The sequence below is a fragment of the Acinonyx jubatus genome, chromosome C1 (genome assembly GCF_027475565.1).
Source record: "Acinonyx jubatus isolate Ajub_Pintada_27869175 chromosome C1, VMU_Ajub_asm_v1.0, whole genome shotgun sequence".
Taxonomy (NCBI): Eukaryota; Metazoa; Chordata; class Mammalia; order Carnivora; family Felidae; genus Acinonyx; species Acinonyx jubatus.
In genome coordinates, this window is record NC_069381.1 from 194,662,574 (window position 1) to 194,686,322 (window position 23,749).

The 23,749-nt window shown below is 34.9% G+C and overlaps 1 protein-coding gene across 13 annotated transcripts in view; it reads right to left on the reverse strand.

Annotated features, from left to right (window-relative positions):
* Positions 1-23,749, reverse strand: part of IKZF2 (IKAROS family zinc finger 2) — a 164,895-nt gene that overhangs the window by 109,847 nt on the left and 31,299 nt on the right. The gene's annotated exons all lie outside the window — the stretch shown is intronic.

A 23,749-nucleotide genomic window follows, 5' to 3' on the forward strand; every position in this document is an offset into this window, starting at 1 on the left:
GACAGGTAACAAACACTTCCCAGTCCACAAACCACATATCAAGTAGGCCGTATATCTTTGTTACAGAGAATGCATACTTGATTTTAGAAATGATGGCTAGTGACGGTTTTGTATTAAACTAAAATTAGAATTTAAGAATCCTTCTCATGAATGATATTTCACTCACATGGATCTCAATTTAACTTAGACACCAATTTTTAAAAAGTATAATAGTATACTATATTCATCCCTTCATAAAAAACACATATTTATGGGCACCTGGGTAGCTCAGTTGGTGAGGCATCCAACTCTTGATTTTGGCTTGGGTCAAGATCTCACAGTTTGTGAGACTGAGCCTCATGTTGGTCTCTGCACTGTCAGCACAGAGCCTGCTTGAGATCCTCTCTCTCCCTCTCTCTCTGCCCCTCTCCCTTCTCAAAATAAGTAAAAATAAACATTAAAAAACTCCACATATTTAATTTTTGATCTTAAAACATCATTGAAGAAACTGCACTTTAACTTAATACTGATTTAGAACAAAGAAGTACACAATAACTTCTGTCCCGTAGAACAGTCACTAAATAAACTATGAGAAACAAACAATAAGAGTAACCTCACATTTAAATAATTAAAAGAAGTTCCTCATACTAATCTAACTACAATATGTTTTGGACGTTTGGCAACTTTAACAAAACCTGTTGCTACTTCAAGTAGTATTTATTTTAAAAGTGCTATGTACCTGTATAGAGTTAAAGAAAAGTCCCAATAATATAAGGCCAACAAAATCAATAATATATTAAATTGTTTATTTTTCCTTATTGAATATATAATACCTACTTCTCTTCTTTTATGGTTTCAACACAACTTCTTATCAGTTTTGACATTAATGCCAATAACTTAACAATATAGACCCTGCCTACACAGAACTTCACTAGGGTTAACCTTTTTATATACTTATATCCCTTTATTGATGAAAGAAATTCTCCTATATCCCTAACAACTTAATAATACATTCAAACCAAAATGAGATGGACAGAAAACATTCTTGTGTCTATAATGACAAAGTTTGGGTTATCAATAAATCACTTCATACCTTTCAAAACTGCCTTAAAAAAAAACTCAGAAACCATGAAATGTTTTCACTAGTTATTTAAAACACTACAAAGTATTGACGATTGGAGATGAAAGTGAGAGGCAGTCTCTAAAGCAACGTTACTTGTTATTTCTCTAATCTGTCGTACGGCAAACTAGAAGTTTCCTTACATAAGGCAGTCCAGGAAAGGTATCAGAGATGGAGTGGGTAGACACCTTCACTCCAGACTGCTTCAAGAATGCACTAGGAAAAGGACTTGTGATCTACAAGCTTCCTCCACAGTAAGGTTTTTCTGGTGACTGACACAACCTACTATGAAGATGATTCTGAGATTACAAAAGCAAATTAGTTTCAACAAGAGACAAGCATTTCCCAGGCCCAAATTAAATTCATATTTCATTTCAAAAAGCAATGTTTAAAAACGCTTAACGTCCAAAAAATGAAAATAACTTCAGGACTCAAACACATGAGGCCACAAATAGCTATCAGATGAATAATCCAGGGCCTTTCAGAGTACTTTTAATCAGTCTCTGTACTCCATCACACATGAAATACAGTACAGCTTGTTCCACGTTTGGTCCAAGATGCTAATGATAGTAGCTGTGGCAATCAAATCAGTAGCACAAATGATAGTACATTCACACCTAAAGTGCAAAGGAACATTCTTACCGCTTTATTCTCACCTTAGCTCTGTCTAAAGGACAGAAAATAATGTCATTCCTCCCTTAACAAATAAACCCGCCATTTCAGACAACTGATCCATGACGGGTTACTAGTATTCAAAACGGACACTTAGAACAGTGTCACCATGCAAGCCAATAGGAAGTGATTTCCAGGCTGAGACTTGAATCTGATACACAGAATTTTCACTCTGTTGGTTAGAACCAGGGAAGAAGCATATATGATACATATTTTTAAAGTTGCACAATTTTCAGTTTTTCGGTTATAATATATTTTAACTGGAATTTGTGGGTGGCATCTTTCAGGTGGGACACACATATACTCCCAGAAATAATTGACTGCTTTCTGTACCCAGGAAAGCCAAGGTGTGGTACTGGTAGAAGTTGCCAAGGTATCTGTTTGCCCAACTTTTACCCAGCGGGAACAAAAGTAATGATAAGCTCTTGAAGCATAAAGTGAAAGCGGAAAAAGATAAAATTGCAGATTGGATTTCCAATATTGAATTAAAATGCTCAGTGCTGTATAGTGCTTGACCGTACAAACAAAAATACACCAAAGCAGTCCACAGTTCACCAAGGCAAGTCTGGAGGTTATTTCTGCACCTCTTATTTCTGACATAGAAGCAATATGAAATTTTAAGAAGAAATAAGATGTCAATCTCTTAAGTTTTCAATAACTCATTATCAGAAACTAACAAAAAGAATACATAAGAACCAACAGTATACAGTAAAATGAGTCTTAATAAGACTGTACAATATTTAAGAGAAAGGGTCTCAATTATATTGAATCTATAGAAAAATATACTCTTTATTTAACTAATAATGAAATATTTTACCCTTTTTGTCACATTCACACTATACCAGAGGAAGGGGGAGGTAGCACAGAGGAAAGTAGTGCTTCCTCAGTAATACTCTGCTACCGTGCAATAGCATGTGTGAAGGCACCAAGACAGAAGCAAGTATGACAAATGAGGTAGATGAAAAGAGTACCTTTTTACTCTAGAATACTGTGGGATAGGTAGTATTGGAAAAATAAAAGTAGTAACATGGTATGGAGGCAAGGAAATAACCTGAGGCTTAAATCCATAAAGTGATCACAGTAATGGTAATATAAACATAACAATTAAAAGCTACTGAGAGCCCATCATGTTCCAAATACTATACAGGAGGTTTAAATATACATTTAATCTAATTCTAACAATCGTAACAAATAAGCATAATCCACTTTTCTTTATATAGGTCTGTCAGAAGTATTAATTTATTCATACAAGGTCACTCAGTAGTTAACTATTTTTTGGGGTAAATAATGATAGATTGTGATAAATGATGACAGAGAGACAGACAGACATGTATACATTTTTATCACAGCTAATGGAAACCCTGTGACTGTCTCCAAAGCCTGGACTGACAACTTAATAAAAAAATCATAAAAGGCTAATAAAAAATATTTTATTAATGCTTACAGAAAATAATCCTCTGATTTATCAAATCAGCAACTAAAAAGGAAAGGCTTAATATAAGCTCAGTGGGCACTTAATAAAATGTAGACAGAATGAAAAAATGAATGAATGAATATAAGATGACAAAGGATGAATGGGCTTTTTTTTTTTTTTCCCAAGGAAAAGAATAGGAAATCTCTAACCTTTCCTATTGCTACTTCCGTTCCCTGAAAGGTCTTCTTAAAATAAAACTACATCTCAATCTTTAGTAAGTGTTTGTTTTACAAATTTTGGACAATTAGGGAAAATAAGAGAAATAAGAAAATATAATATTTGAAGGGAGCTTAACAATGAGCTATTTTAAAGGTATATAGATTTGCTAAACATGTTAATTTTTATCACATAGAACTATTACAGAAATACACATTGTAGAATTCTTTATTAATCACAAAGTGATCAGATTTATTAAAAAAAGTTAAAATTACTTTGAATTCTCTAAAAAAAGAATATTATATTTTGAAATGTACTGAATAAAAGGAATGCTAATTATGTCATATAAATGATGTATATAGTTTCTGCATAAAAATTGAGTTGTTCCTTTTATTTTAATGCTCACACACTTCAGATTCTATTTGTAATAGAGATAAAAAGCAAGGAGAAAAAAAGAGTTAACTGTTCCATACCCATAAGTACTGCAACTCTCAGAAAAGCATTACTAGTAACAGTTAAAACAGAACCTGTTAGTCTCTTAAGCTACCACACAAGTGTTTTAAAAGTTTTGCTTTGCTGTGGTTTTAAATCTTAGTGTAATCTCCCTACCACTACTTCCAACGGGCAAAAAAGAGTGAAAACTCAAATACGACAGTAAGCCAGAGGACAGAGACAAGGCTCTCTCAGACCATTCCTTAACAAACTTGTTGATGGTCCTGTCTACACCATCCTAACGCCTGTTTCTCTGGCCTTGAGCCAAGTGTATCATTTTACTCTGAGTGAAGAAAAAGAGTTTCATTCTTCCAATCTTGTACTACTTTCACCCTGACCTTGTAATCTTGTTTTTCCACATTTTCTAACTACTCAAACAAAAGCCTTACCCCTAAAATATTCATACAGGATAAAAAAAGAAAAGAATGCAAAGGAGACGTTCTCTTTATAGATAGTACTCATAGTACTGGGCACTATTTTAAATACTGATAAGGGCAAGCATGGAAGCAGGGACTCCGTTTGCACCCAGTGAATTCAGGTAATGTAGCCATTGTTCCACATTGCTATGGTCTGGTGACAGGAACCCCAACTAGAACAAGCTTGCCCTGCATTTTCCTTTGCATTTAGATGCCAACTTTGATAAGGTCACGCCTTAAAAGATCCACATAGCATGCAACACACAGATAGCAATAAAGCCTTCAGCCATTCCCATACTCAGATAGTCAGTAAAAAGAAGAGGAAATCAGAACAACATTCACATGCACAAACAGATTTACACTGCCCACCCATTTGTAACTACAGCTATCTAGATCCCTCCTCACACCAGGGACTAAGTGGGGCCAACAAGAGTAATGGAGAGACTCCACCCCTCCTCCCCACTCTGTTCCTAATCCCAGAACTTTCTCAAAAGAGCTCAATGCTTTCCCTCATTGGTCTCCTTTCATGAGTATCCAAAAAAAAAAAAAAAAAAAAAATTCCTTCATTACTCTCTTTCTTTCAATTCTAATGATTTCCTGAAATGTCCAATTCCTGACCCTTTATTCCCCTGAACCTCCTCAAAGATTTGACTCCTCTACTGCAGAGCTCTCTCCCATGAGCTACCCATAGAAACCAATTCCCTTGACTGCCTTCCCTCCCAATCATTCCCCAAAGATCCAATCCACTTCACCCCTACTGTTTTCCTTTCCAACTGCTCCCAAAAGAACCTGACATCACTGTTAGTGAAAATACACAAGAGGTTTGGGAAGAAGGGGAGAGCATACCACTGTAGCAAAGAAACCACACACACACACACACACACACACACACACACACACACACACACACACACAAATGAAGGAATGACATTCTAATTCCTAAACTGGTTTTTCTCTTACCTGAAAGTTTTGCTTATACGTCATACATCATACCATCTCTGATACAGTCATACCTTCCCAAATTGCTTGATGAAATGATTTTATCTAAAACATCTAAAGAAGTGCAATATATGTGCGTGTGTATGTGTGTCTTCTAATAAAAACAACACAACTTACAGAAAGCTTACTAACTTACAAAACTGTGACAAAAATCAAAAGACTTAGGTACAAAGGTCCTTTTTTTACCTCCTGTCAAACACTGGAAATCAGAATTCTGAAAAGAAACAAAACTTCTTCACCCAAAACTACTGATAGTTGGCCTCATGCTCAAAACTCCTGTTGAGAATGCCATGCTCCAGCTAACAGTTAAACCAAACTATCAGAAACTCTATTTCATTGTAATGTTTGCAATAAGATTTAAGCGTTTTGAAACAACTGCTTTTACAGTATTTAATTTTTGCCTACTTCAGATAATAAAACATCCCTGGACAAAAGATAAATGCATAATTTGTTTGAGAACTTTTTTCAATCTCTATATATATTGTTATAACCAGAAACAGAGATAAAAATTGAATGATTCCATGATTCCATTTTTTTCCTTTTTTTTTTTTGAGAGAGAGAGAGAGAGAGAGAGAGAGAAAGTGCAATTGGGGGAGGAGGCAGAAGGAGACGGAGATCCAAAGTCTTAAGCAGTCTCCATGCACAGCACAGAGCCTGGCATGGGGCTCAATCCTATGACCGTAGGATCTTGACCTGAACTGGTATCAAGAGTTGGACCCTCAACCGACTGAGTCACCGAGGCACACCAATTTTTTCTTTTAAGATATAAATTTACCTAAACATTCTTTATTTAAATTGTTAAACTTCATAATTGGCTACTTTAAAAATAAAACATAAAAAGCATTACTATAATGACTGAAAATAATGAATCAAATAATAAGTATTCAAATATTTTTAACACAGATCCTATAATGTTTTTTTTTCCTGTGGTTTCTAAAACAATGATTTATGGACAGAGGAGAGCAAACGCTTCCTGATTAATTTAGGACATCTTTGTTTGCTCCAAGTGAAAAGATGGTCTAACTACTTTTAAGAAACAACATTTGTTTTTAGTCAGTTTTCCATTCTGATACCTAATATTGAAAAGCCCTTTGCCACGTGGAAAATATAAAAGTAAAGGGTCCCCAAATCTCACTCTCCTATATCTAGTTCATAGCACTATGATGAACACACTAAATAATGCATGTATTTAAGATACAGTAATATGTAATACTTGGATAAATGTGTTAAAAAGCATCTAATTTTTAGATATTCTAGCCTAAAAGATTTTTAAAAATTTAATGTAATTTTCACTCAAAATTCTCTATCATTTCATCAATCAAGTCATCATATGGTAAAGAACAGATATATCATGCTATTAATGAAAAAAATCATATATATAGAAATTAATTATGTCACATGGAAGGGGAGCAAATTAGCCTATCCACATCCAGAAACAACACTTAATGCTCCCTTAGATACATAATAAAAGAGGGCTATCAGAAAGGGCTTGGACTGTTCATAAAGGACAATCAAAATAATGGACTTCTGAAGATACTTTGTAATCCCTTGCCCTTGAGAACTTTAAGGCTTAACAGGGCAGAAAAACAAAAAAAAAATTTATTTGAATGAGATTTATTACATTTATTTCAAGAAAGAGATGATAATTATAAGGTCTCATGGCTTCAAGGTTGTAACTTTTTAGGGAGGGGAATCTTTGAACTCCAAACTGTATACCTCATTTTATTTTCTTTTAATTTTTAACATTTTTTAAATGTTTAAAAAATTTTTAATTTTTTTAACATTTATTTTTGAGAGCGAGCGAGAGAGAGCGAGAGAGAGAGAGAGAGAGAGAGAGTACGAGTGGAGGAGGTCAGAGAGAGAGAGGGAGACACAGAATCTGAAGCAGGCTCCAGTCTCTGAGCTGTCAGCACAGAGCCCGAGGCGGGCTCAAACTCATGAACCACGAGATCATGACCTGGGCCAAAGTAGGATGCTTAACCAACTAAGCCGCCCAGGTACCCCCACATACCTCATTTTAAGTATGTGTGCAGACATGCATTTTTCCAGTTTTCATTAAAATTCTAGAACTGTAGAACTGTCTCTAAATGTTTCTCTCCCTAAAGAGAAGATTCGGTCAACTGTAGTGAAAACTTAAACTTAATAGGTAAAGTATGTGAACTGTGGTTCAAGTTCAGTTAATGCCAGAGCTTTCATGTGTCAGAGTTTTCTGTGATAATTTGGATAATTTACCCTGATATAAATACATGTATCTTTCTTATGAATACTCAGCGGAGGAGAAAAGAATTAAACATACATTACACATCTATATTTCTAAATTCCTTGGAGAGATACCACAAAAATCCTAGATCTTGACAATATTTTAGAGAATTTTAAAGAATAACTGGAACATGGAATAATACCTTCTGAATTGGAAGTTAAAAGACTTGACGTTTGTCTATTTACTAACTGTGTAGCCTTGAGCAATTCACTAACTTTTCTGTGTCTCAGTTTTCACATCTCTATGTGAAATGAAGGGTATTGAAATATCTCTGAAAAGCTATGATTAAATGAAATGAAAAGAATCAGAGACATGAGATCCTAAATTAGGCAAAAGGTAACATAAAGACAACAGGGACACCAAATTGAATTTATATGAAGTGAATATAAAATGAGGAAAAATGATTGAAATGACTCGATGAAAACCCACCATACATCCTTTTCAGTATTTAGCTCACTAAATATTCTTCACAGTATTCACAATGGGTGTTATATATGATGTCAACTAGATCAACACCAGCTGCTAAGAAATGAAATAACGAAAACTATATAAGACATAAATTATTTCACTGGAAAGTAAGGGATTTTTTTTCAAATTAAGCAGAAGTATGACAGAACTTTATACTTTCTTTTCAATTTCTCCTACATTTACATAGGATAAAATACCCTTGCTTAAATTAGCTTAATATGCTACTTTTACTCTCCCCAATATCCTGTGATCTGTATTTGATCTCAATAAGCAGATTTACTTGAAAGAAAAGGCATAGGGATCATATTTTAAAAAACCCTGAGTTGTGGCCCACAATTTCAGAGAGCTGAGCTACATGCTGAGCTACTGAACTGATGTGACCTGAGATCTGATCCCCCTGTGGTAGCCACCAGGCTACAGTGGTAGTGTTACTTTACCAAAATAAACCCCTCCCCAATACAAAAACGTGCCAACAGTGCTTCCAGGTGCCAACTACTACTCTTCTGGAATAAGATTCTAGTAACAAAGTTAGTACAGTTTGAACTACTTTTTCTTTAGAAGGAGGTACATATGTTTAGATTCTACCCATCCTTAATCTATTCTCAAAGTATCTGTAAAAGTACACTGCATGTATATGCAACAGCTTCATTGTAGAAAATTTGAAAATCTAGAAAATATAGAATGAATAAATATCACAATTCCAACACTCAAAGACCACTACTAACATTTGAAATATATTCTTACCACCTTTTCTCTATAAAATAAATATATATACATGTTTATAAATAGTGGGCTTTTGTTTAAAAATTTAAGGTCCTACTATTAAACTTGGGCAGTCTTTTAAATTTCTGTATTTTGCAAAGTTTCTATGCCATAATTAACTTTATAGCACATGATTTTTGATAGTTGAATCTTATTCTATCCAGTGAATATGCCATTTTAAAACAATCTACCATTATTTAAAATATTTCAAAGAATTGAAATCTAATAGTTAATTCTCCATGTTAAATATTCAATTTGAGACTATTTTAACAGTTGATCCTCTCAAACTCTGAGTAAAGGAAAAATGCATGTACCCACAAACTTATAGTAGTGAAAATAGTGTAATCAATCTCTCCATTTTATTCAAATAAATGAAATATTATAGAGAGTGGCAAACTGGAAATATTGTCTTGTTAACATTCATCTTAGAATTTTAGGGCTGCATATCGTAATTAATATAACCACAGGAATAATAAATGATTGTGTGCAGTATCTTTTATGCTGAGTGTTTCTTAAAGACATTCACTCTAATCCTGACTACAACCTTCTAATCTTAAGTACTGGTATCTTTTCTACAAAGTGAGAAACCAACTTTCTGAAAGGTTAAATCATGCATACAGCTAACAAATGCATTCTACCAAAAAGTAGGATGTAGCTCTTGAATCCCATATTGAACACATGTCCAAAGATCTCATTTATATTTATGTCCTATATATTTATATTTGTTAACTGTATTTTAATGATTATGAAAATAGAGTCCTAAGACTCCACTCTTACCATGATGTTACAGCATGGCAATTTGACAATGTTATACTTCAGAGAGATAAGTATAAGCAAGGTAAAATATATGCAAGGATTTTTAATGATATTATAACTTCCAGTGTTGCATGTTAAACATAATAATGTCTGGTAACTTTAAGAAATATTCCAGTCCCGGGGCGCCTGGGTGGCGCAGTCGGTTGAGCGTCCGACTTCAGTCAGGTCACGATCTCGCGGTCCGTGAGTTCGAGCCCCGCGTCAGGCTCTGGGCTGATGGCTCAGAGCCTGGAGCCTGTTTCCGATTCTGTGTCTCCCTCTCTCTCTGCCCCTCCCCCATTCACGCTCTGTCTCTCTCTGTCCCAAATAAATAAATAAAAACGTTGAAAAAAAAATTAAAAAAAAAAATATTCCAGTCCCTGACTTTTGTTCAATATTATTTTTTCACTGCCACTTATACACATTTTTGAATAATAATTGTTTGATGGTATTAAAGTATAAGAAACAAGACATAAAATGCAATTAAAATTATTAAATAAACATAAAAATTAATACTACCAACAAATGATAAGAGTGTGAGGAATCTGTATTTAAATTGTATCTGGGGAAAGCAAATCAAGGGATTATGCTAGTCTTTCACAGTTCCACTTGCAAGGAACTGTGGGGCTGACATTTGGTTCCATTCCACAGAAGAATTATGTTCTCAATGAACTCACATGAGTTTGTTATTTTTTGTGTTTGTCTTTTCTCTTTTTTTTTCTTTTGGTTGAAGAGATCTGTATTTTCATAGCTCAAAATTTAAAACCATATAAATAGAGAAATGTCTTGGTTTAAAAAAAAGGTTATGGTGAAGAATCTTGCTTCCCAGTTCCCTATCTACTGAGCTCCCATCGCTCAACCTACAAACCCCCCCCCCCCAAACAATTAACCAACTTACTGTTTTCTTACATTTATTTTCAGTTCTTAGCAATATTATTTTGGAAAGCTTTCAATATTCATAGTATTCCTCATTTTCTGTACTCCTGCATGGTATTCCATTATGGATGTACCTAATTTACTTAACTATTCCTCTACTGATCAAGACACTGTCTGCAAAATGATTCCCACCTTTTGCTATTGAAGACAAAGCTTCAATGAATAAATTTGTACATTTAACATTTTACAAATATATCATAACATAAATTTGTAGAAATAAGAATATTAAATCAAAGCTTATATGCATTTGTTCCATTTACATTTGAAACAACTTACATTTGCATCAACAGTGGAAAGCCCTCATTTCCTTGGAGCCTTGCCAATAGAGCAGGCTAATATACATTTGGAATTTTGCTAATGTACTAGATTAAAAAGGTTTTCAGTGTAGTTTAAGATTTCTCCTATTTTGAATGAAGTTGGAAAAATTCCTTAAAAGTGTAAAAGTCCATTTTTTTTTTGTTTTTTTTTTTGTTTTTTTTTTTTCTGTGAACTATGGGTAAGGACGCTTTGACCAGATTTCCATTAGGTCTTTGTCAATTATTATGAGATGTTACATATCAGGAAGATTGGATCTTTATTCATGAGTTGAAATTTTTACCTTCAGTTTGTCATTTATCTTTTTGCTTTGTTTATGATATCTTGTTGCTGTAAAGTTTTAAACTTGTAAAATTTTGAATATTTTCATCTTTAACTGACTTTTGAATTTTGAGTTTTATTAAAAAGGCGTTCCTTATACTAAAGCCATAAGAAATCCATATTTTCTTCCACTACTTTTATGTTTTCACCTTTCACATTTAAATATCTGTTCTAATTCAGTGCTTATCTTGATGTTCAGTATAAGACAGGAATAATATTGAGTCTACTTGTCAGAGAAAATCACATTTCTTCCCATTTTAAAATATTCTTTTGTATATTATTTAATATAAATAATATTCAATTCAATGAAAGTTGTATATTAATTTTGAACTTCCCTATTACTCAATTATTTTGTTGTTGGTCATCATTTTTCAACTGATTCTCTGAAACTTGTGGGTATAAAATCTTATCATCTATAAATAGCAATTACTTTGTCTCTTTCTAATTTTTATAACCTATTTTCTTTTATCTAACTACACTGGCAATCTCCTCTAGCATGATATTAAATAATAGTGAAGAAAGTAAACCAAATTTTTTCTTGTTTTTCTGATGCTAGTGAATATGCCACATGTGTTTTCTCACCAATCATAATAGCTTTGGTGAGTATACTTTATTACATTGAAGAAGTTTCCTTTTAATCCTATTGTATTGAATGCAGAGAATGGTTTTTAACTTTTTATCATAGGTCTTTTCAGTGTCTATAAAGATAATACGATTTTTCTCCTGATATGATAAATACTAGCAACTTTCCTACCATTAAACCATCAGTATATTGCTGAAATAAACTCCACTTGTTGATAATGTGTTTCTACTTTAATGGAATCTAGCCTGTTAAATTATTTTTTAGAAATTACCACTTATTTTGGGCTACGATTATTATTTGACCATATTAAACTACTAGAGGCCAAGTCTTAAAGTAATAAAAAATAACCAACCAAAAAGATCTGGGAAGGTGAACTTAAGTTTAGGCTGGAGATCAGATACACACTGATTGATTATATTATACTGTTATAGTTCCACTGGTTAGAAACTATGGGGCTAACATATTCAGTCCTACTCCACAGGAAATTTTATGTTCAGCAGAAGGCTTTTATTCCAATGCTGTGTGGGTTTTAATTTAATATAATACATTAATTCAACTAATAAAGAATTACCGAATACCTATTATTTTCAAAGCATTGAGTGGCCCTATAGTATAGTTCAATGGCTTGCAAATGTTTTTTGACCTAGATACACGATAAGAAATACATTTTTATTACAACCCAATATACATATGTATCTATGTGTGTCTAAATATATATTTGTGTATATGAAAAATGGTTTAATAAAACAATACACTATATATAATATACACTTAATATATAAAATGTTACTTTATATTCTATTTTTTTATTCCATATCATTTTTATTAAAGGGCTAGTTGCAACACACTATATTGACTTTCTAACCTATAATAAGTTGCAATCTGTAGTTTGGGAAATAGTGTCACACTAGTTACTAGAACTAGCTACTTGGCTACTAGAACAAGGATTCTAGAGCCAGACAACCTAGGCTTGAATCAGTTTTACATCTTAATGGCTTTTAACTATAATTCTATCTCATCTATAAGACAAGGGCAACTAAGTATAATTCTATGTCTCATGTATAAGACAAGGGCAAAGTATATACCTCATAGAGTTCTATGAAAATTTAATTAGTTAATACTTGTAAATACATATTTCAATAATAAAGTTGCCTGGTTCGATAAATTACTTCCTTGAGCTTTCAGCTGCCAAAAGAAAAGCAGCATCTGAGGAAAATAACCTCCTAAAATATAGAAACTGAGGAAAAAAATCATTAAAAACATAGACTTCCTATCATCTACTAGAAATAATTATGAGCATTCCAGTATGAGCTCAGTGTCTGATCTGGGCCATGTCTTCTTTTCCAAGGCCTTGGAAATAATCAACAAATATTTGCTGAATTAAATAAGCATTATGGTTTCCATTTTATTCTCCCTTTATATACAAATGCACATAAGTCCTTTTAGTGGCTATATGAAACCAATATGCATGCTAAAAAATTATATTTTTCCAGTACATTATAAAGAAGTCACCAAGCATTATGAGTCTTAATTATATACATTTTGACTATTCCACAGAAATGTATAAATATCTCTTACAGATATTTATAAGAGATAATCTTAGGCCCCAGATTTTCAAATCCGTAAACTAGATAAAGAAATCACTTTTATGCTATGTTTCTTACGATACTTATGAAAACCTTCTGGCTTATTGCCTGTCCCCTATTCCTTACTGCTTCTGATTGAGTAGTGAAAGAGGTAATGGTACCTTCAACGTAACGACAAGTAGGCCAAAAGGAATTTAGTGACTAAGTTTCTGGAATACATGGGTTCAGTGTCTCTTACCGATAACTTCTACAGAAGTTGGTGGCTTTAAGAGAGGTGGTGTGAATAAATATCCTCCTAGGGAGTAGAGAGAGCTTGCCCTCTCCAGATTTATATGCTAATTCTTAGGGGATTCAAAATGAAATGGAGACAGACATAGGGAAAATTCTACATAAAAGGGCACAGATATCCAGCTATCATTCCTACAACAACAAAATTGAGCCTATTTTATCCACCAAGCCTAATGCATACCCATGCTGGCTCCCGGCACAGCTTTAGCAAGAGACAATCCAGGTGATAGATAAATCATGGTACAATTCTAACACAGTTTGAAATGGTAGGCAGAGTAATCTTCACAGTACTTAGGTGTGGAAACATCCTAAATCCAGCCTGCAGGAAAGAGTCCCTTTATTCTCTCCTTAATTCACAGTATTCTAGGCCATCTCCAAAATGAACTTTGGAACCGAAGTTGAAGAGGTATTTATTATACCTAATTTCACTGTTCTGTCATCTTGCTAGAATCCATCCTCTATACATATCAAATGATACTAATATTTAGGCTACCTCTGGTAAATATGCTACATTAATTTCAAGTATAATCTCAAGAAATCCCCTAATTATTCAAGTGTCTGTTTCTCCAAAAACCAAAGACAGTCATGTTTGAAAGTTAATTTACTCTTGAAGTTAAGAAATTTTTTCTCTATACCCTCCTTCCCTTCTCCTTCCCTCTCCTCTCCCTGTCCCTCTCTTTTTTCAATTGTACACACTGACATTTCACACATTTTTTCCTAATTGTGTTGGAGGGATAGAGAGGTATTTGTTTAGTTTTAACATGTTCCTAAATCTGAGTAGGACAGTATTCTTACATGTGGCACCTATTCATCAAGGAGGGGCAGCGTACATGAGTTTGACAGAAATAAAGAAAGGTAAATGGATATTTTTATACTTATCACAGGGATAGCAAGTGCTAGCAGGCTGGCAGGACACCCATCTCCCATTGAAACTGCGACACCACCCTCCTCCTAAGAGACACATAGCAACCAGCCCTACCTAATACACCTGTTTGAGCCTTGATCTTTGCCCTCAGATGGCTTCCTGAATTCCTTCAATAGTGACATCCACTCCAAAGTTTAAGTTCATATAACAGCTGGCTGAAAATTTTCAGTGTTCATATTTGTGAACCTGTGTGTATTATAAAGACAAAGGTGTTTTTATTTTTTTTTTATAAAAAACTCCAACAGTTTTATTTTGATAGATCCTAAATGTAAATCACTACAAAAAACCTAAACGAGTACTTTGGTTAAGTAAAATATTAAGAAAGACTAGCTTTTGTTATTTTTTGTTTGTTATTATTGGGTTTTTGTTTTTTGTTTTGTTTTGTTTTTGTTGTTTTGTTTTTTGCCTTTCATGTTTCACCCACTGATTACTATTGGATTGACTGGAGAAACAGATTAGTGATTTTATTAAGTCAATGTGTGATGTACAACACTGTATGAACTACACACAATCACAAAATAAAGTATATGAATAAGAATGTGAAAATCAGGTAAGAGATTCCTTAAAAAGAGACTCCCTCCAAATGCATGAAGATCTGATTCTCCAGAGCACCGAATTTAATACGACTTTGATTACAGCATAAACTTAAGAAACAAAAATATAAGCCTATGCAGGAAAAGCCTTCTAGAATTAAACCAAATGCACATTAACTCTCTTTTTAAAGTTTATTTATTTATTTTGAGAGACACAGAGAGCGAGGGGCAGAAAAAGGGGGAGACAGAGTGCGAGCCAAGCAGGCCTCACAGAGCCTGAGCAGGGCTTGATCTCAGGAACTGTGAGATCATGACCTGAGCTGAAATCCAGAGTTAGACATTTAATCGAGTGAGCTACCCAGGCGCCCCTACACATTAACTCTTAAAAGCTGCAAAAGAGAAGTTTCAAACACGCTCTAAGAAGACAAAATCACAACTAAATTAGGTAATGCCAGGGCAGGGTAGCTGTGGAAAAGCTGGTAATAAATGTGTATGATCAAATACATTATATCATATTTCATGTTGTTATATAGGTCTTAATCTAATTTCATTCACTCAATATTCAGTAAATATATTGAACTTTTAGTGTATGCAAGGCACAGGCCAACAAAAATAGAATTATACATTTTTATGCCTTAGATATGAACTGGTCCTAATTAGAGGGAGGAAGGAAGGGAATAATAGTGACTAGAGAGAAAATAAGACTTCTAGTCCCCTCCTGAATAAACATGCTATCTTATTAGTTAGATGAAATTCTATAGGCTTGAAACAATGGAAGAATTCAATCACAGATGGAATATTTCCTTTTATTTCTCTGCCACCCTGGGAAAATGTCTGTTTTCATAGTGAGGTCTCTCAAAATGATAGCAGACTAATCAGTACAGGTTCTTGAGATAATGGAAGCTCTCCTGGCTAAGCAGGCAGCCTGCCCATCAACTTCAGATCCACATATCTCCCGAATTACAATCAGAGACTGGGGTTCACACCCTGAAACCAATCCATCACTCTCATCTCCTGCCTTAAAAATATATTAAAGAGATAGGTGAAGGCACTGCATGACTCAAACCATGTGGGTCTCAACAAACATGTCCCATTTACTCTCATGGAATAGTCATACTTGGCATTAGACCAAGTTTTTCCCATCAATACCAGAAAATAATAGAAATGCTGTATGCCAGATGTTGGTAAACCAAGAAAGTCTAAATATTTACACAGAATAATTAATACACAGAATTATTAATAATTAATAATTAAAATAATAGATCTTATTTTAAGACATTTTAGAAAAGAAGTAGCTCTCTCAGAATCATCATTTGGGTGTATGATAGGAAAAAATGGCTGTGTAACATCAACTATTTTGTAGTGCAGGAAACAGATGAACATAAGGGAAGGGAAGCAAAAATAATATAAAAACAGGGAGGGGGACAAAAACATAAGAGACTCTTAAATATGGAGAACAGACAGAGGGTTGGTGGAGGGGTTGTGGAAAGGGGGATGCACCAAATGGGGAAGGGGCATTAAGGAATCTACTCCTCAAATCATTGTTGCACTACATGCTAACTAACTTGGATGTAAATTAGAAAAATAAATTAAATTACAAAATATATTTTGTAGAGAAGGTACACAAAAACAGGGTAAAATTCTTAGACATACGGAAGCGCTGCTCTTTTCATATGAATGAATGATAAATGATACTTTGTTAACTTTCTGGTTAATAACACTATTTGCAGGAAAAACAGTCATGTTATTAACATCTTAAATGGTAAACTCTCCCTTAGTTACAGGAGCACAAAGAGATGAATGAGTAGGTTCATTATCACTGAATGAAATATTCTGTGGATGTTAAAACTCATAATGAATATATGTGCTCAGTAACATGAGACAGTGTTTAGAATGCATACTGTTGAGGGAAAAATAATCGTATCATAAGTTATTTTTATTATATGATCCCAGCCATTCCTATAGCAAATGACCTGGATAGATATACTATGAGTTGTTAAATAAATTAGATGCAAAGCACCTAGAACAATGCCAGATATACAGTAAATGCTATTTAAGTATTTCTACTACTATTGTTTTGCATAGTAATTTGTTCTGATTATGAGATTGAGTGCTTTTTCCCTGTTTTCACTTATGCATATTTCTTTTCCCCTTAATTAACCTGCATTCATTCTATTAAAAAAATTTACAGTTAAGTATGTATGTATCATGAAAATATACGTTATTAAAATCATCATTTTCACATCCAATAATCACAATGCAGGAAGATTAACCCATATTATAAATCTGTCACATAACTGGAGTACCCAATAATTTTTATTCAATGGCATTTACAGTAGAATTTGGTAGGAAATAAGCTCAGAACTAAAGGTATATAGAAAGGGAAAGAAACAAACATTAGAAGTTTGGACATCTGAGTGTTCAGTGCTGTACTGGTAAAGAAATTAATTTCACAAAAGCTCCTGACCCCAATAAACAAACCAACATGCAAATGAGCCATCATTACTCAACACTGCCTCCCTAACACAGAAAGTGACAGGAGCTACTGCCATTCATCCAACAGTTATTTAATAATAGCATTTCACATTTATGGGATCACTTACTAGATGCCCCCAAACTCTGCTAATAGCTTCATGCTTCATCTCATTTAATCCTTTCAATAGCCCTACAAGAGAGGCGTGCTTCACAATCTTTAGATCAGAGGGAGATGAAGCACAGAGGTTAAGTAACTTATCCAAGGTCATACAGCTGGTAAGTGGAGCCAGGATTGGATGTAGGCAGAACCGAGGCCCCAGCTGCTAGTCACAGTTAGTTATTGAGCATCTACTATGTGCAAAATGTTAGGGACATCAAGTAACTGATGACTGCTCCAGCAACTTGCCAAGTTGCTTGCCCTAATAAGACCAGGGTCTCTAACAACTCTCAATCTGAGCCCCCGCCTTTAGCACCACAGTCACAATAACTGCATTTATCACCACTACCACCAGAACTGCCATAATTCTGTTAGCCATTCCTGACCATATAGGAAAAACGTATTCCTCAAGTTCTGATTTGTGACTTGAAATGTATTTCCTCATAAATGATTAGTTTGCATAATACTATTAAAACTACTGAGGGGCACCTGGGAGGCTCAGTCGGTTGAACGTCTGACTTCAGCTCAGGTCATGATCTCATGGTTGGTGAGTTGGAGTTCCACATCTGGCTCTCTGCAGTCAGCGTGGAGCCTGCTTTGAATTCTCTGTCCCCCTATCTTTCTGCGCCCCCCCCCCCCCGCCCATGTGCACGCTCTCTCTCTCTCTCTCAAAAAAAAAAGAAACTAGTGCTTAGATAAATGTCACATTAACCAAGCTTTCATGGACTATTCTGGAAATTTAACCATGATTTTACACACGGTTTCATATGAAAAAAAATGCATTCTTTTATTCCATAATTTTATTTTTAAAATTATACTTAAAAACAACTGAGCTTTTTTTTTTCCTTTTAGTATCCAGTTCTACAACATGCAGAGATTCACATAACCACCACCATATTCAGGATACAGAACAAAACTACATTCTTAATAAAAAAGAAAAGTGGCTTATAAATGGACTTAAAGGTAATCCCTGTTATATTAAAGATCTCCTGTTCTGTGTCTTCCAGCTGATCAGGTATTCCTTCCTTCCTAGGAAAAATGCCCTGGATACCAAAATAAAAAGGTTTCGTGTATTTTTGCAAAATATATTTTTATACCTTTTCGTCTTTACAGATACTTAAAGCTGTGGTTTTATGGGGGCTCTATCAAAATGGCTGCAATGCTTTTCCATTGCAGAGTTTGCACAACTGTGGAAAGTATTAAATGAGCACAACTTTTCCACACTACACATGACTGAGCAGTGTTTGTCCAAAGACAAGGGCTGGGTAGAGGTCTCTGGTCTGAGATTATCAAGCACATATTTATGTAATATTCAAAAACATTTGTAAATGTGTTCTGTATTTATAAAACTATAGCCATAAGTTTCTTATACTGAAACAACAGTAAACAATATCAACTCAACAAACTGAAAAAGGTAGTTTCAAATCTTATTAGCTCAAGCTCTAGTATAGCTTTATAGATACATTCACCTAAGACTTCCCCACACCTCCAAAATTAATTGACACAGGGTCAAAGAATGGCCAAGGAGTCATTTCCAGATTCTAATATTGTCTAACACTTTTTAACCACAAATTAATCTTTAGTGCTGATGTTTAGTACTCATGGGGAAAAAAAGTCTAAAATCAAGTCTGACACTGTCTTCAAGCTGGGAAAACAGTTACATTGATGATATCGATTTGGCAGAAAACAAAATAATTTTCACGGCCCCAAACTTCTCAATACACTCCAGTGTGATCTGGTGCCTGAAATTCCCCTTACTAGAAATTTATCACAACTTGAGACCAAGTTTCTAAAAAAAAAACCTCTATTAAAGAAGCATATGTCCTACAGTAAAACAATGATAATCCATTAAACAAAGTCACTTCCTAAAATCTCAGATTGAATGAGTTTACTTGAATTGTTCTAGGACAGGACAGAAAGCTCAGAAAAAGGTTCCCTTTTCCATAGATGAGTTTCCAAAACCATAGATAGGTCTTGATTTGGATGAAAAGGAGTTGTGAAGACACTTATCAGAATCATGCACCCTGAGAGGAAGGCAGGACCCAGTGGGACAGTGAAGCAGCAAGAAAGTACCACAAGGGAAGTGGGTTTTTAAAGAGGAGTGCTAAAGAAGAAGAAAGGAGAGCAAAAGGGGCCCAAAGACAATTCAGGTACTTCACTACAGCTAGCCTTATCTACATAACCTTTGCTGGGGCACCAGTGGCATGCCCCTTCCTGCCTTCTCAGTATTCATCCCACCACAACCTCATTTTTTTTTTTTTTTAATGAAATAGGTCAGCTTAACAAAGGGCAAATAAGCGAGCTGAAACAAATTTCCTCAGGTTTAGCCAGGGGAAGTTTCAACAGAAGTCTAAAACCATGAGCCAGCACAAACAGGAGAGATGCAAGTGTGGGAGAGAAGAAATATGAGAAGGACAAAGAAGAAAGGGTGTACATGTTACAGATGACACATACAAGGAAGTCCATTCGAATTTTGCTTATTAATACTGCAGCCTACCATGTAGCCCAGCTACAGATGGACCCATCTTGGCCACCTCCAAATGACAAGAATAAGCATGCAGCAAGACGCGAATAGCCTTGAGTGCTGAGTATAAGACGATCTCTAGAGCTCTGGGTTCAGAGGTGACCATCCCCTATGGATCCTTACTGCATCCTGTTAACGTATGGGAAGGTGAAAATTCGCCCCTACTGTTTGATCTTTCTTCCCCTCAGCTAAAGAAGCCACCACCTCTTGCCTTTCCTCAAAGGCAGCCCCCACTCCCATCCACTTCATGAAAGCCCATTCAGTCTCCCTTAGTCACTTGTTCACAAAACACTGGGGAGGTGTGTACCCATTCTGTACTATGTAGAGTGGCAATATTATAGGTACAAAGATAATAAGACACAGCCTCTGCCCTGCAGGAGCTTAGTCTGAAACAGGAGAGATATAAAACAGCAACAATAGAATGTGGTAAATACTATAATGGAGAAATATACACACTCAATGCTACAGGAATATGGGGAAGTAGCTAAAGTTTTAAAGAAGCAGTAATATTTGCTCTTTAAGGATTGCCTGGTGGAGAAAAAGAGACAGAAATTCAAGGAAAAGGGAAGGGTTTATGCAAAGAAAAGATAATATGAAAGAACTTGTTGTGTTTAAGACATGGAAATGCCTATGCCTGAAGAATGGTGTATGTGCAAGGGAATTTCAGGAGATGAAGATAAAAAGATTGTGTTGTTTAATAAAGGAAGTACTATAAACTACTAAATAGAGCTTGTAAGCTCATAAGGTATGAGGTACAGTCATGGGTATGGACAGTCATGAGGTTTTTAGGAAGAATAATGATAAACAGATTTGCAGTATACAAATCTGTGACAAGATTATAGAAAGGTGATTAATTCTATGAATACAACTAGAAAACAGATGACCTCCATTTTTTTCTGAAAAATCAGTGTATCCTCTGCCTTAATTATATGGATATAGTTGGGAAACTCTGTTATGTTTGCCTGAATATCTCAAACTCATGTCTAAAATATTCAGTTGGTAATTAACTTTTTACTTATTTATGATTTCTCTAAGTTTCATTCTCCTTAAATTTTTCTTTTTTTTTTTAATGTTTATTTTTGACAGAGAAAGAGACAGAGCATGAGCGGGGGAGGGGCAGAGAGAGAGGGAGACACAGAATCCCAAGCAGGCTCCAGGCTCTGAGCGGTCAGCCCAGAGCCCGACGCGGGGCTCGAACTCACAGACCACGAGATCATGACCTGAGCCAAAGTCGGACACTCAACTGACTGAGCCACCCAGGCGCCCCAAAGTTTCATTCTCTTTAAAGGAAGAATGGGTTTTTCTTCTCTGTCCTATACACAATACACAGTATTTTCATAAATTATTTACTTAATTCAATAAACAATAATTGATTAATATGCATAATAATTACCCTATAGGATCTATTTATAAATCAGTTTTATACTTTCTGATTTTATTTCTACCCATTTTTTTTTTATTTTTATCAATTCTATTTTGTCCTGTGATTCTGTTTCTCATCTATTCCTACAGACTACTGAAGAAATATAAGGTCACCCAGGTAAGTCTTTGCACAAGTGCATTTAAAACATGCATCTCTTCTTTCCTTTTGGCTCTAGCTCATGGGGATATGGCTTGCTATCTTAGGCAAATCAGTACTTGGGTGCCACACTGATACCATTAGCTATATTTCTTACATTCAGTAGTAATTCAATGTGGAAGCTGGAATCCCCGTGAAACTGTTAAGCAGCTCAAATAGGATATTTCACCAGTATTTTTTCTAACAACCAGAGTCGATAAGTAAATTTTGTTATTTATGAAAATTTTGTTATTACTTTTTTAATAACTGCTCTTGGCAGACTGGTCACTACATGTTTTGACAGCTTCATTGAGGTGCAATAAAGAAAAACATAACTACAGTACAGGCCTTTTATAAACATAGCATTGCTTTAAAATGATCATTAATGTTCAGACAACTAAGAATAATATTTGTTACCATTCTTAAGAGTTCCTTCTCAGTTTGGTTAGAACTGAGAGCTAATCAGCTGTTGAAATCTAAACTGATTATTTCTGAAGTGTCAACAGATGTACAAGCTCCCTGGCTGAAACAGGAACATGTATCTATTTTTTGTAAACAGGCTGAAGGAATACAACTGAGAAAGAAGTGGAGAGAGAAAATATTCAGTCTCATCAAATGTGGCGTGAAAACGTTGCATATAGTTTTACAAAATGCCCCCAAAACAAAATTCACTGAAAGACCAAGAAAAAAGAAAAGGACCAAAGGCAGGCAGAGAAAAAGAATAAAGACTTTTTGTGCCTATTACAATAAAACGACATAACATATCTTTACATTTTTAGTTTTTTCTTGAAAAGAGCAACCACTATCACCTTTCTCCCACCTCCTGCAAACCCTAAAGATACAGTTCAGTCAAATTCCTGAACCATCATCGAAAAGTAAGAAATATTTTAGCGTCTGATAGTGACAAGCTACAATCCCCTTGCTCCTTGGAGCAACCACTATCTTCTTTCCAAGTACAGTCCTTTCCAATTCCCTACATGTATACTACTTGACAGTGTTTCCTAAACTTGCCAGATCAGGGTCACAGGTTCCTTCCTTGAAGATTTTGACTCAGTACACCTGACATGAGGTATGGGACTCTCTATTTTTACAGGCAACCCAGATGACTCTTATGATCAAGCAAGCTGGAGAAACAGGGCTCTATGACAAACTATTTTTAAAATAACTTGGTTATAAGGACTATTCTTTCCCAGAATTTCATAATGTCCCTTGCCATGACAGGAGACCCACTGTAATAGTGAACTTGGGAAGCACCCCTATCAAATCAGCAATGACAGGATTAAATGGGGCAGCACATTTCCTAAATGTTTATCCAATCATTTCTCTGCCAGTAAATGCCCTATTTAGGTAATTCTCCAAAATAAAGCAAAGACAGGTCTGACAAAACCTAGCTGTCTAATCAAGAGAAATCCCCACCCTCCACAAGGCTAAGTTTTACCACAAGTGATCTGGAACACTTTACATCTCTGTAGCTAGGGTCAACTCCTCCCCAAATGTTCACACAAAGACAAAGCCATCTAATTTCCCTATTAAATGTGAGTGAGTCACCATCCTAACAATTTAGATTGTTAAGGTGCACATATTGAAATATATGCTTTCCGGCACAATTCCATATCCAATTACAATAGTAAATCCAATAAAGCACGGTAAAATTGTCACTCAGGCAAGGGAGAAATAGGAAGTCATGAGCCAGTTCAAATATTGCTAATGTTCTTGGAGGAACAAACGTGGATGCCTAAAACTCCTGTCAGGAGACTCCAAATTATCTTTTCACCTAGGAATCTTTCCTAAGAAATTTCAGTTGGAAAATTTTGAGAAGTTTCCACATCCTGAGCTAAATGAATCCCTGAAAGATGATCCTATTTCTTTTATATGAATTTTGCAACATTTCCCTATATGTCTTTTTTACTTTTAAGTCCCACTTTTAAATCTCAAAGCATTAAAATTTAGAGTAA